A 14,297-nucleotide genomic window follows, 5' to 3' on the forward strand; every position below is an offset into this window, starting at 1 on the left:
GTGTACCCCAGAAAGATATGTTGAAGTCTTCATCCCTGGTTCCTGGGAGTGCGTCCTTATTTGGAAGTAGAGTTTTAGCAGATGTAATCGAGTAAAGATGAGGTGGTTAAGATGAGCCTTTGAGAGGCACAGATGTAAAGAGCAGACTTCTGGACTCAGTGGGAGGAGAGGGTGGGATGATTTGAGAGAATAGCATTGAAACATATACCATATGTAAAATAGATAACCAGGGGGAGTTTAACGCATGATGCAGGGCACCCAAAGCCAGTACTCTGTGACAACCTGGAGGGATGGGGTGAGGAGGTGGGTGGGAGGGAGGGTTCAGGATGGAGGGGACACATGTCTGCTTATGGCTGATTCATGTTGATGTATGGCAAAAACCAGCACAATACTGTAAAATAACCATTCTCCAATTAAAATAAATAAAAATTTTAAAAAGATGAGCCTTTGATGGTCTTTTCTGCAAAGCAGAAATAGAGACACAAATGTAGAGAACAAGCATATGAATGCTAAAGGAGAAAGGGTCCATGGAATGAACTGGGAGGTTGGGACTGAGGTATGTACACTACTATTTATAAAAGAGATAACTATGAGAGCCTACTGTATAGCTCAGGGAACTCTACTCAGTGCTCTGTGATGACCTAAATAGGAAGGAAATAAAAAACAGAGGGGATTAAAAAAAAAAAAAAACAGAGGGGATGTATGTACATATATATATATATATATATAGTTGATTCACTTGGATGTATAGGAGAAACTAACACAACATTGTAAAGGAACTACACTCCAATAAAAACTAATTTGAAAAAAAGGCGGGGCCTTTAATCCAATATGACTAATATTCTTATAAGACACAGGAGAATATGAAGACGTAGACACACAGAGGGCAGGCAGCCACGTGAATAAAGGCAGAGACCAGAGTTATGCGGCCATAACCCAAGGATTGCTCAAGTGACCTGAAGCTGAAACAGCTGGAGAAGGATCCTCCCCTAGAATTTTCAGAGGAGGCATGAAGCTGCCAACATGTTGATTTCAGAATCCTGGCCTCCAGAACCATAAGAAAGTAGATGTCTGTTGCCTTAAACCAGCCAAATTGTGGCACTTTATGATTGTGGCCCCAGCAGACTCTTACAGGCAATGAGTATAATTATAAGAATTTGTTCATTAAGAGGTAGAGTCAAACACTTTTAGTAAAAGAAATGCTTTTTTTTTTTTTTTTTGTGGACATCCTTGAGTATGTTCACAGAGCGAGAGAAAGGAATCCAGAGAGAGGGAGAAGTTAGAAACTCAAAGCAATGGAAGCATTTATATGCCTATGTGCATCCTAAGTCACTTCAGTCATGTCTGACTCTCTATGACCCCATGGACTGTAGCCCGTCAGGCTCCTCTGTCCATGGGATTTCCCAGGCAAGAATACTGCCCTCCTCTGGGGGATCTTCCCAACTGAGGGATCAAACCCAAGTCTCTTATGTCTCCTGCCTTAGCAGGCGAGTTCTTTACCACTAGTGCCACCTGGGAAGCTCCTTATATGTCTATTATACCTCAAATTAAAAAAAAAAAAGGAAGAATGGTTACTTAATGAAGCATGGAGGAGGCAGAAAGAGACTGAATCAAGAACCCAAGTGACAGAAGTGGTCTTACCAAGGAGTTGGAGGGGGACACGTTGTCCTCTGAGGCCAACAATCTTAGCCTCAATCTTATAGAAAGCAGAGCCTGAGGCAGGGATTGAAGTGCTGACACTTTAGATGGGAGAAAGATATAAGCCCAGGACAGTGAGGGGCAGGAAAAAATGGAAGGCGGGCAAGGGAAAACGTGAAGCCCTTGATGAAATGCAATACTGTGCTAGAGGCAACCTCACAGCAGACTAAGAAGACACACAGCTGAGTTTCTCTGTAAGAGATATAAAGAGAAATCAAAACTTGAAGTATACGCTGAAAGGAGGAAAGGAATTTATCTGACCGCTCCCCTCCAGTATCTCATTTCCCACCAGTCAAGATTTATCCTACAGTGAGCAAATGCCCCTGAATTGCCTCATTCAGTCCTTATTCCCCAAAATCTCAAATCTCAAATCTCATGGTGTCATCAAGTCTGTAAATGGAGGGACGACTCAATGGAATGGGCACCAAACAAGAGAGAGAAAGTAGGAACCCAAGAAAACACTCACGGTTTGAGGCTTATACAGGCAGACTGTATTGCATTTCACAGACAATGCATTTTTTGCCAATTATTGTGGCAACCCTGCATCAAGCAAGTGTATCAGTGCCATCTTTCCAATGGTATTTGCTCATTTCATGTCACCATGTCACATTTCGGTAATTCCCACAGTATTTCAAACTGTTTCATCATTATTATATTTGTGATGGTGGTCTGTGATCAGTGATCTTTGATGTGACTATTTAAAAATGACACCTAGATAATGGCTAGCAATGAGGTATTTTCAAACTGTGTACATTTTTAAGACATAATACTGTTGCACACTTACCTACAGTAGAGTGTCAACATAAGCTTTCACATGCACTGGGAAACCAGAACATTTGTACAACTCTTTTTTGTGATATTCGAGTTGTGTTGGAACTGAACCTGCAGTCTTCAAGGCTGGCCTGTAAAGCAAAGAAAGGAGGAGAATGGATGAGTGGAAATATAGAGACTTCTTATTGGTAGAAGTACAGGAAATTGACATCAAATGGTTATTGATGAGACATAGCTCAAGTAAACTGTGGGAAAGGAAGGGGTGGGGAATACATTTAGACCCCCCAGACTTAAGGAGGTAGAAGAAATAAAAGATAACTAAGATAAACCTTATCACAAATGTTATATTATGGAATCCTAGAATTGGACATTAGAAATCACTTTACTTACCTCTTACACTTTAAAGATGAGGTTTGGAGGGAATAAGTGATAAATGCATTTACAACACCTGTTAACGGAGGAGTTCCTCCTTGGTAATGAGCACTTTGTGATTTTTTATGGACGATTTTGAGCGAGTTATTGCAACTATCTTCTCAATTACACATGCCCATGAGAAACCATGCAAGGCAAGCATTGTAATCCAGACACTTCTCCACCTAGCGGCACCTGACTGAATTACAGGCAGAGTCCGGCCAATGGGAAGAACCCGCAGAGGACAGTCGGGGGATCCCAGGGCACTCACGACCCCTTCACAGACCCAGACCAGCTTCTCCTGGACTTGTTTCTTTCTTTGCCTTAGTTCTCAGGGACTCAATGTGTTCGTTGCCCCCTTCCTTCCCTCAGCCCACACTGTGTTCCCTGCTCTGTAGCTCTCTTTTCAGGAAGAGGAAGTCAGAACAAGGGGGAAAGAAATCAACAGACCTTGTGACATTCTGCCAGTGGTGGTCCTGGCCTCTTAACTCTTTGGAAGATGGTGGATGGGATGAACAGCTGCACACATGTGCACGCAGATGCGAAGGGCAGGGACTGAGACGCTATACCTGATGGACCTTCTCTCTTCTTCTTTGACTCTGAGAGATGAGTCTCATCGACCTCAACCACTGCCCTCCAGCCCCGCAGCTGTCATTTGCCCCAACTTCTCTCTCGGGAAGGCCCTGCTATTTCTCCCCCCAGGACAATTCCTCGACTCACCCAGAGATCCAGCCAACACAGAATAAAGCAACTGCTGGATTCAGAGGAACATCCCTGATGTCTCCAGACAGCCTCTGGGAGGATTCCCTTAGGGAATTTCATCACAGTTACATTTAAAATGCCCGGAAGGAATTGATGTGTTAATTCACCAAATCTCCACGTTAGAGCTAGAGGCAGGTTTAAAGCTCAGAGAAGTCAACTGAGAATTTCTTTTTTTTTTTTTTTGTAAGGGAAGAATAAAAAAATTCTATTTTTGTTCTAGCAGTGAGGATATCCTCTGAGCTGCCTGCCGATGAAACACTCTTGGGACCAAGAGTAGAATTTCTCAGAGCAGATAGAAGAGTAAAGTCTTAGTTATCCAGAGCTGTGCAACAAATTATCATAAACTTAACAACTTAGAGCAACAAACATTTATTATCTCACACAGCTGCTGAGGGTCAGGAATCCAGGAGCTCCATAGCTGGGTAGTTCAGGTTTTGGGTTTCTTAGAGGTTATGGTCAAGCTGTCAAGCAAACCTGTGGCCATCTGAAGACTGGACTTGGGCTGGAAGGCTGACATCCAAGATGTCTCCCTTACATCCTTGTTGGTGGGGGTGGTGGGGGGCGATGAGGGGAGCCGGGGTGGGGGGGGAGAGGGGGTAGAATCAGTTCCTTGCCACAGCTTCCATTTCATCCTTGGCCTTTTCTTGGGTAAAATATCCCCCACCCTTTTCATCCTCAGTGGGAATGGTTTAGAGTCCCTTTATGTTCTTCTGATCCCCTGCATTTCTGTTTCTCACCTTCTTCCTTTGAAGGTTGTGTTTAGAACTGAACCCAGGGACTTCCCTGGTGGTCTAGTGATTAAGAATCTGCCTTGCAACGCAGGGCACATGGGTTCCCTAATCGGGGAACTAAGATTCCACTTGCCGCAGAGCAACTAAGCCCGGGAGCGGAACTACTGAGCCCGAGCAGCGCAGCTAGAGAGTCTGCACGCCCCAGTGAAAGATCCTACATGATGCAACTAAGAGCCAAATAAATTAAAATAAATAAGTAAATATTTTTTTAAAAAAGAACTGAACCCATAACTCAGGTGCAATGTGACTCACAAGGAATGCAGAGGGAATATCAACACTTGCACCTTGGATGCCCTGTTACCACGAATGCCACCTAAGACTATGATCTTTCTGTCAGCCATGCACCTCCTGCAAGTTGTACCTAAACATCTGCCCTTTGAAGGGTTGTTTTTTTGCTTTGGGGTGACAGTGAGCTAATCGAATGGCCCAGTGTTTGCTCATAAGTCTGATGGGTCTTTGGATTGATAGTGTCACATTCTTTTCAAGACAAACATGTGTTTTAATACATCTCTGGAGTCACTGTACCTTAATTAGAGAAGAGACCCATTTAGGGTCATTTTAAGCAAGCTGTTCAAGTGTTCTTCGTCTAGGAAGCCAAAGCCTGGAGATACAAGGATCTTGCCAAGGCTCTACTTGCCTTCCAGATGGTCTTCCACATTGACACCCACCCCAGTCTCAGGAATTAGAAGGTCTGGGGCCAAGCTCTGGCTCCATCACTCACAGGGGCCCTTGGGTATGTTAGCCCATGAGCACCTCACTTTGCTCATCTGTGAAACAGATCAGTATTCACCTCGTTAATTGTTTGCCAGGGTGGTATGAGAAAGTGCTTGTGGGTGTTAGTCATTGTCATCATTCATAGGAGCCTGCCCACCTCCCCTGATTCAGCAAGGGACATGGAGAAAGGGGGGTGGCTTACTGCACTCTGGGGTGCATGGCTGGGAAAATGCTAATGAAAGACTTTTATCTTCCATGTGCTTCACCATCTGGTAGGGAGGAGGAATGAGGCACTAAAATTTTGAACAGAAAACACACCTCTAATGGAAATCCTGAGCTTACCCTGCCCTCTCGTGGGTCTGGAATGGTGTTGACTGTCTGTCTGCCTGTCTGGGTGATTCCAGAAGGCAAAGCAACCCCTTGGACTCCCACTTCCAGAAGCTTAATAGGATAAAGTGAGTGGGAATACTGACTGACTTCCTCTGGAGCACTGCAGGAGGAGCTGATGTCATGACAGCCCCCAGAGGGTCCCAGAAATGACAGGTTTATTGGACATGAGTCAGTGAATAGGGGGTTCTGAAAATTTCCACATTCTGGTGCATGCCTCCTTCCTCCTTTAACTTGGAAATCTGAGTCTAATTCTGAGCTCATTCATTCATTATTTAAGAGTGGGTATGTGCTCACTTGTGTCCAATTCTTTGCAAACCCGTAGACTGTAGCCCACAGGGCTCCTCTGCCCATGGGATTCTCCAAGCAAGAATATTGGAGTGGGTTGCCGTTTCCTATTCCAAGGGAATCTTCGCAACCCAGGGATGGAATCCACATCTCTTGAGTCTCCTGTATTGGCAGGCAGGTTCTTTACCACTAGTGCCACCTGGGAAGCCCCATTCATTCAGTATTTGTTTTCTATTCTATATCAGACACTGTATGGAAGAAATCAGAGCAACCCCCAGTACCCCATGCCATGTTGCCCATCTCTTAGTTTAAGGAAGTGAAAAGGGATTTGTAGAAAAGGGAGAGCTAGTTCACAGAAGTCAGAAGGTTAATCTTCAGAATCAATCTGGGAAATGGGATAACAACTAATCTTTAAGTGTGGGGGCTGCTACACAGAAGAAGGTTGACCCTATTCTTGCCTCCCTGGCCTTGAGACCTTAGGGCATCAAGAGAGGAAAGCTGGGTACAGGCCTGGTGATGGAGGAGACTCAGGTGAGCAGGGTGCTGAGAAGACTAGTGGGAGATTATGAAGAAAACTCAGGTCTTGAGGAAGCCAGAGCCATGAGGCAGAGGCAAGTGTGGGATCAGAAGCAAAGACCTTGACCTAGAGTCTCCCATGTCTGGGTCTTATCTTCTCACTAGAGCAGGAACACCTGGGAAGGAAGGGGTCTGATCTTCCCAAGGTGGAGCTTGTTCTCCTCTTGAGTGAGAAATGATTTGCCTGGGCTTTAGCCATCTACGTGACCTTGGTTAATTTGCCTGCTGGGTCTAGCATCAGAAATCATCATCTTAATACTAAGCAGTAAGTGTCTGGCATTGACTGGCAGCTCAAGTCCTGCTTTTCTCTGAATTCTAGTGCCCTTCAGGTGGAGACTTCCTGCGGCTTGGGTAATCTCCAACACAGTTCTGATCCGCGATCAGTTTCTTCCAGATAGGAGCTATGTGCCTGTGCCTGCGTAGTAAGTCATTTCAGTGTCTCACTCTTTGGAGGAGGGCATGGCACCCCACCCCAGTATTCTTGCCTAGGGAATTCCCATGGAAAGGGGAGCCTGGTGGGCTACCATGGAGTCCATGGGGTCTCAAAGATAGGAGCTGTGACCCCAGGAACTCAGTCCAGGACCCAGCAAACACCTGCCTTCCTAGTGGATTCAATACTCAGGCATCGAGGGTCAGGCCCGAGGCTGCAGAAGTGCAGAGGACCACCCCCTGGCTTCAGGGACCAAGGTGGAGCTGGCTGGGGCCATGCCAGCTGGGGCTTGGGACTTTGAAGCCTTCTGCTTCTGCTGGCCCGGTCCGAGTCAGGTGGGGCGGCCAAGGAGCTAGAAAGCTGGCAGCTCCCAGCCCCCCACTCCTCCACCCTCTATCTTGCCCGGAGCAGCGTGCAACGAATGGGGGCGGAGGTGAGGGTGGGGTGTCGGCTCTGCCTTGCCTTCTAGGGCTCAGCTCAAGGATGCTCAGTGAAGCTCCTGGCTCCTTATGATACTGAAGCTGCAAAAGGGTAGGATCCCATGCAAATGAAGGCCATCGTAGCGGAAGGCTAGGTACCTGGAGCCCCAGCCAGTGGGAGGAACGGGGATCTAAAGCAAGTCTGCCACGCTGCTGGGGTGGTGGGGGTAGGGGGTTGGGAGAGGTGGAGCTGAGCCTAGCGGGGCTGCCCTTTGCTCGAGGTCCCTCCTCTCATATCCCCACTCTCCTCCCCAAGCCAAGGAGGGGCAGCCTTACCTGGCTGCCACTGGGGCAATGCATCGGGCACCTGGAGAAGGAGAAGGGCTTTTCTGTTCTTTGGAATAGTTCTGACTTTGTGCCCCTGGCCCAACACCCTGGACCCAGCTCCCAGACCCCAGAGTCAAAATTGTCTAGAGGAAATCATTGACCCCAAGTGGCCAGGCAAGTGAGAAATAGAGTCAGGCCCCCAGGACTGCCTGCATCAGGGCCCTTCTGCTACCAGCTGGAAATACCAAATAGCCATGAGGCCAGGAGTAGCATCTACAGGCTTCCCTGTGGCTCAGTGATAAAGAATCTGCCTGCAATGCAAGAGACTTGCATTGCAAGTCGACCCCAGGGGTCGATCCCTGGGTTGGGAAGATCCCTTGGGGAAGGAAATGCCAACCCAGTCCAGTATTCTTGCCTGGAGAATCCCATGGACAGAGGAGCCTGGCAGGTTACAGTCCGTGGGGTTGCAAGAGTCAGACATGATTTAGCAACTAGACAACAACAAATAGCAATATATATTGTATCATATATAGTATACTTAGTATTATGTGTTGTTGTGTAGTAGATACATATGGCAATACTAATACTACAAGTAATACTGAGAAATATATTAAATGAAATAAATGGATAAGGTAGCCTTTATTCACTGTAAAGTTCGTATCAGTCTACAGTACTACTATAACTTCTAGGGTTTCAAAGTACTTCCACACACACCAGTTCATAAGAGCCAACCCAATGACATTCGTGAGGAAGATATCTTTAAGCACTTTGTACTGAAAATGAAAAACTACGGCGTAGAGATACTGAGTGTTTTTTTGCTCATTTGACACATTTCTAGGAAATATTCCTCTGCACTGGGACTTGAAAGCCAGTACACTTTCTACCTCCCACTTGGTCCTCATTTATAAAGTTGGGGACACCAAGGCCCAGATAAACCCAGTGACTTCCCCAAGGTCCAATAGCCATGGTCTCAAGTCTAAGATCCTGTGTGTGTTATTTGCTCAGTTGTGTTGATTCTTTGCGACCTCATGGGCTATAGCCCTCCAGGCTCCTCTGTGCATGGGGCCTGGCAGGAATTCTGCAGGCAAGAATACTGGAGTGGGTAACCATTCCCTTCTCCAGGGGATCTTTCCAACCCAGGGATCGAACTTGGGTCTCCTGTATTGTAGGCAGATTCTTTACCATCTAAGCCACCAGGGAAGCCCAGCCTCCTGACTCTCAGCCAATTCTCTCTTTCTCTTTTTTTTCCTGTCCTACATAGAGGCAGATATTCTTTATATAACTTTCCAACCCGCCACCCCCCCCCACTCTCTCCTGGTCAGCGTTTCTCTGTTACTCAGTCACAGGGTGCTATCTGTATCCAGATCAGGGTGGGATTTGAAGTCCAAAATCCTCAGCAACTTTAAGTGCATTCTTCCTCTCCCTCCCATCAGCCCATCAATCACAGCCTGGGTCCTGGACCAACATCTCCGTTCTCTCTTGTCCGATCTGTCACCAGACAAACTTCTCCTGGGCCATCGGGAGGTTTTGAGAAGAGCCCAATCTGTCTTCCTTTTGGGGGGGACCCTAGGTCTGAGTCCTCCAGAAAACATAGGAAGGTAAGAGGGCTAGCACTTATATTCAATCTGGTTTTCATAGGACTGCAACCTATCACCACCAGACCAGCGAAACTGAGAGTCAACAGGTGACCATGACGATGTTTCTGCCACCCCATCCCCATCATGCCTGGTCTCCACCTCTGACGCTTCCATCAGCCTGAAGGGAATTATGGTACCGCAGCCTCTCTGTGCCTGCAACCTGGACTCCTCCAAGTCTTTCTCACACTGCTCCAGAAAGAACTTTCTAAAATAGGAGTCTGGCCATTCTCTCCCCACCTCCCCCACTAGAATCTGCTTAGACACATCCCTTTGCTTTTTAGGATAAAGTCCAAATTCCTTATGGACTCCCATAATCCAAGCCTGCACACCTTCCCAGTCCTATCCCTCAGCCCTCTCCCCATACCTGTGCACTTTCATGTGCACACACACACATATTCTATAATTACACTTTATTTCTCACTACAGGCTTCCCAAGTGGCATAGTGGTAAAGAATCCACCTACCAGTGTAGGAGACACAGGTTTCATCCCTGGGTAGGGAAGATACCCTGGAGAAGAAAATGGAAACCCACTCCAGTATTCTTGCCTGGAGAAATCCATGGACAGAGGAGTCTGGTGGGCTACAGTCCATGGCATTGCAAAAGATGTGGGCACAACTGAGCAGCTGAACATGCATGCTTTCTTGCTGTAGTGAATTGGGTTCCCTAAGAATGCCTGCCAGACCCCCTCTCCCTGCCCCCAATCTCTGGATCTTCACATGCATTATTTTTTTCTGCTCATGTCAGAGTATTCTACTTTCTCCCTTTCCTCTGTTTGGTTGGTTCTACCTTTTCCTTCAGGTCTCTGCTTACAGGTCCTTTTAGAACAGCTAAGATTTTGTGAGGTGCCCTCCAGACTTTTTGCTGCTTATAACTCCCACTCTCCACCCCGCCCCATCACAGCAGGCAGCACACCTCCCTTCAGACCTGTCTGTTCATTCCATGCTGCATGATTCTTGTTCTGGTCAGCACGGTATTCCCGGGTCTTGGCAGAGTACTCAGCACTTAACAGATGCTGGATAAAGATTTGCACAGTTAAATGCATGGAAAGGAAACACTGGGGTCACAGGAACAGGGAAAGAAAGAAGGAATAAGAAGAAGGTTGGAGGGAGGGAAAGAGAAAGGGCTATCCTGGTGAAGTCATCCAGGCATTATATTCAATATCATAACTGCTTCAAACCCATCATTCTTCACATTTCTTAAAAGTTTGCAATTCACTCCACCCTGCTGATAGGATGTGAATATTATATGCATTTTTTTTCTACTAAGTATGAAGAACCTAGAATCAGAGTGGGTGAGTGACTTTCCAAACATCACATAGCTCAGAGCAAGACTGTATCATAAACTCAGGTCTCTCCCAACTCCTCAGGCTCCAAAATAGAGAGACTGAATCCCAAGCATGGGAGTCCAGCTCTCTCTTGAATCTTGAAGGAGTCACTGTAACACTGAATTCAGTCACCCAATTTGACCTCTGAAGGTGTCTTTGGGATCCCAGGGAGCAGAAATGCAATTATTCCCTGATTAGTTTGGGGCAGTCCATAATGTGCTCGGGAGGAAGAACATTCCCCAGCAACATCTGTACACCATGGGGGATGCCAATGACCCTGGATGAGAAAATCTCACAGGCACCTTCTTACTCCACCTGACCTGCTTACCTTCCATCTTGAAAGGGATATTCAAGAGTCATGAAAAGAGAAGCCAGACTAGGCTAGAGGGAAGCCAAGTAGTTCATCCCTATTTTAAAGGTGCCCACCCCACCCTGTGCTCCCATAATCCCATTTTTCAGTTTCAATTTCTCCAGGAAAATATCCACATACATACACAATGAGTTAATTGAACAATTTTGATGAGAACCCAGATGAGTGATAAATATCCATCAAAAGGAGAACAGTTGCTTAGACTCTATCCCATTCACATTTTGGACCCTGATGGAAAAGTGCAAAAGGACAAGGCAGAGGTATCAGTCTTGAAATGTAAAGATGTTTCAGATGTTGCTAGTGAATAAATACAACTTGCAGAGCAAAACTTACTTTTGGTATGCTCCTAGGCAGAGTGAAACTTACTGCTGGTATGCTGCTACACATGCTAAAACACACACTCCAAACAGAGGTCATTATTTCTACAGTTACAGACATTAGGTATGAATAGAAGAGCAAATATTGAAAAGATAACAGGGTTACCTCGGGCTAAGGGCTGGAAGAAGGGAGACATTCATCATTTCTGTTTAAATTATTTATGACCTATTATGTGTATAAGCTTAAAGTAAATAAATATAAACAAAGAAAACTAGAGAAGACACTGGCTTATCAATAAATCTGAAAGTGACAGATCAGACATCCCTGGCAGAACCCCTTCTCCCCACCCTACTCCACTCCGGCCACCTGGGAAGCTGAGGTCCGTGCCAGCCCCTCCAGGAATGATATCTTATGTTCTGGAGTCAAAGGAACAGAGTCTGGGAGGAGAGTTCTCTGATTGAAGAACTTGGCAGAGCTGGTCTGGTCTATGAGCAGTCTCAGGGAGCCCAGGGTGGGTGCACACCCCCAGTGAGGGGGGAGAGGGACAAAGCAGCTCACGTGTACCTGGTGACCTCCTGCTCTGGTTTTCCCAGGAACCTGCAAGTTCAATTCTCCTCCCCAGTGCCATTGCCCCACTGCTCTCAGGAATCTCTCAGTGTCTCCTCGTGTCCTGAGTGTGGTGACAGTGACGCCACTCCCCGAGGTCCATGAGTAACAGTCCTCATCACCTGTGTTGTGACTAGGCTTTTTGTTTTTGTTGAGGCAGGCGTACAGAATCTCAGTTCCCTGACCAGGGACTTGGAACACACGCCCCCTGCAGGGGAGGTGCGGAGTCTTAACCACTGGACTGACAGGGAAGTGCCTGTGACTAGTTTTATTTCCAGTCACGAACCATTTCTGAGCATCCTTTGTGCTCCAAGCGCTCTGTCTGACTTAAACATCATAATAGAATACAAGAGAAGTACCCTTATTATTCTCACTTCTCAGACTTGGAAGCTTCAGCTCAGAGAAGTTGGGTGCTTGGCACAAGATCACACCACCTGTGCAGAGTGGTGCCAGAGCATCAGATCTGAGCACCAGATTCCCAGCCTGGAAGAGAATGGTGACTCCTACCCTTTCTCTGTATGATGGAAGGGCAGGTGTCAGGATCTGAGTGGGAAAAGATCCTTCTCTAGGACTATGGGGTCTCTCCCCCCACCCCCCAGAGTGAGCCTGAGAGAAGTGATTCTACTTGGAAAACTAAAGTTCCAGGGCAACAAGATGAAAGTTTGTAAGGAGAGAGGCAATGAAGATGAAGTGAACAGGAATCATCAGGCCCACAGCTTCAAAGGAGAGGCGTTAAGCATGAAAAAAAAGACATGCTACCTTATATAAAGACCACGTGCCTACAAATGGAAAGAACTTTCTAAGAAGTTTCAGAAAAGATACAGATTTTTTTTTTTTAATTGGAGTATAGTTGGTTTATAGTGCTATGCTAGTTTCAGGAGTACAGCAAAGTGAATCATTTCTAGATTCTTTTCCTATATAGGCTATTACAGATTATTGAGTATGGTTCCCTGAGCTATACAGTAGGTTCCTATTAGTGATCTATTTTATATACAGTAGGGTGTATGTGTCAATCCTCATCTTCCAATTTATCCCTCCACACCTCTCCCCCAGTAACCATAAATTTATTTTCTACATCTGTAACTCTGTTTCTGTTTTGTAGATAAGTTCTTGAGGATCTAATGTACAACATGGTGACTATAGTTGATAACACTTTTATATAGTGGTGGCACAGGTGGTAAAGATTCCTCCTGCCAACACAGGAGATGCAAGAAATGTGGGTTTGATCCCTGGGTTGGGAAGATCCCCTGGAGGAGGAAATGGCAACCCACTCCAGTATTCTTGCCTGCAAAATCCCATGGACAGAGGAGACTGGCAGGCTGCAGTCCATAGGGTCACAAAGAGGTGGACACGACTGAGCGACTGAATACACAGACACACACACGCACTCGCAAGAGAGTAGAACTTACATATTCTCACCAAACAGACAAATGAATGAGATGATGGGTGTGTTAATTAACTAGATGGTGGGAATCCTTTCACAGTGTATACGTATATCAAATCACTGTGACATACGCCTTAAATATCTTACAATTTTATTTGTCAATTATATTTGTCAATTTTATTTGTCAATTATATTTGTCAATTTTATTTGTCAATTATACCTCAATAAAGCTCAAAACAGGGGGAATAAAAAGGAAAATTCGTAGGTAGATGATTAACTCATTCTTGCCACAAATGTGTTCTGTGTCTGCACTTTGCTAAGTGCGTGAAAACTCAGTTAGGGAGAAGGGTAAGATTCAATATGACTTCCACCTTGATTTTTTTTCATTCTTTCATTTACCTGGCCTGTCTGTGAACCTTGGCAGTGTAAATCTCATTACTAAGGGTCATGCTTTCTCCTATTAAGCTGCTGATGGCCCCTGAAACTGACAAACAAAACAGTTTTTCTAGTTTGCTTCTTCCTAGTTTGTTCTGATAGCTTTCTTGGAGCTGTTAAAGCTGTCCTGCCCTGTAAACAGCCTGTGGGAAAGTGGAGGGAAGGCTGTCTCAGGTCAGATGAGCTCAGGTTCCCATCCTGACTTCACTGCCCAGCCGTGGGATGATCCAGAGCAGCCACTATGCCCATGTTTCCCCAAAACTCAGTTTCGCTGGCTGTTGTGGAAAATAAATGGGGTTAGATGTAAGGCATTTGACAGTTTCTGGCATTTAGTAATACTTCGTAAATAATAGTAGATTTAGCTGTTGTTCTTAGAAGGAAATACATGTTCAGTGTTCCATCAATGTGATGCCGTGTCCCATCCTCCTACGGGGACCAAAGAGGACCACATTGTTGGGACAACTAGAGCCTAAAGACCAAAAACGGAGAGGCCAAAGCTCTGCTCCTCCAAAGGCAAGGGAGTCAAGGGCTGTAGAGTCTGTGGAAGAATGCAAGAGGTCTAAACAGGAAGAGAGTTTTGGGCCCAGCCAAGGCCCAAAGTGTGGCAAGGTGCCCAGGGTTACTCAGCTCAGAATGTGGGAAACCTGCC

General features: G+C 45.9%; 1 long non-coding RNA gene across 2 annotated transcripts in view; it reads right to left on the minus strand.

Moving 5' to 3' along the window:
* The window catches only part of LOC122702804, a 29,403-nt gene that overhangs the window by 13,702 nt on the left and 1,404 nt on the right, over nucleotides 1-14,297 (minus strand). For both annotated transcript variants that reach the window (XR_006343337.1, XR_006343338.1), the window contains exon 2: nucleotides 2,483-2,600. This is a non-coding gene — a long non-coding RNA (uncharacterized LOC122702804). The remainder of the gene's footprint in view (nucleotides 1-2,482; nucleotides 2,601-14,297) is intronic.

The sequence above is a fragment of the Cervus elaphus genome, chromosome 11, assembly GCF_910594005.1.
Source record: "Cervus elaphus chromosome 11, mCerEla1.1, whole genome shotgun sequence".
In the NCBI taxonomy this organism is placed as follows: domain Eukaryota; kingdom Metazoa; phylum Chordata; class Mammalia; order Artiodactyla; family Cervidae; genus Cervus; species Cervus elaphus.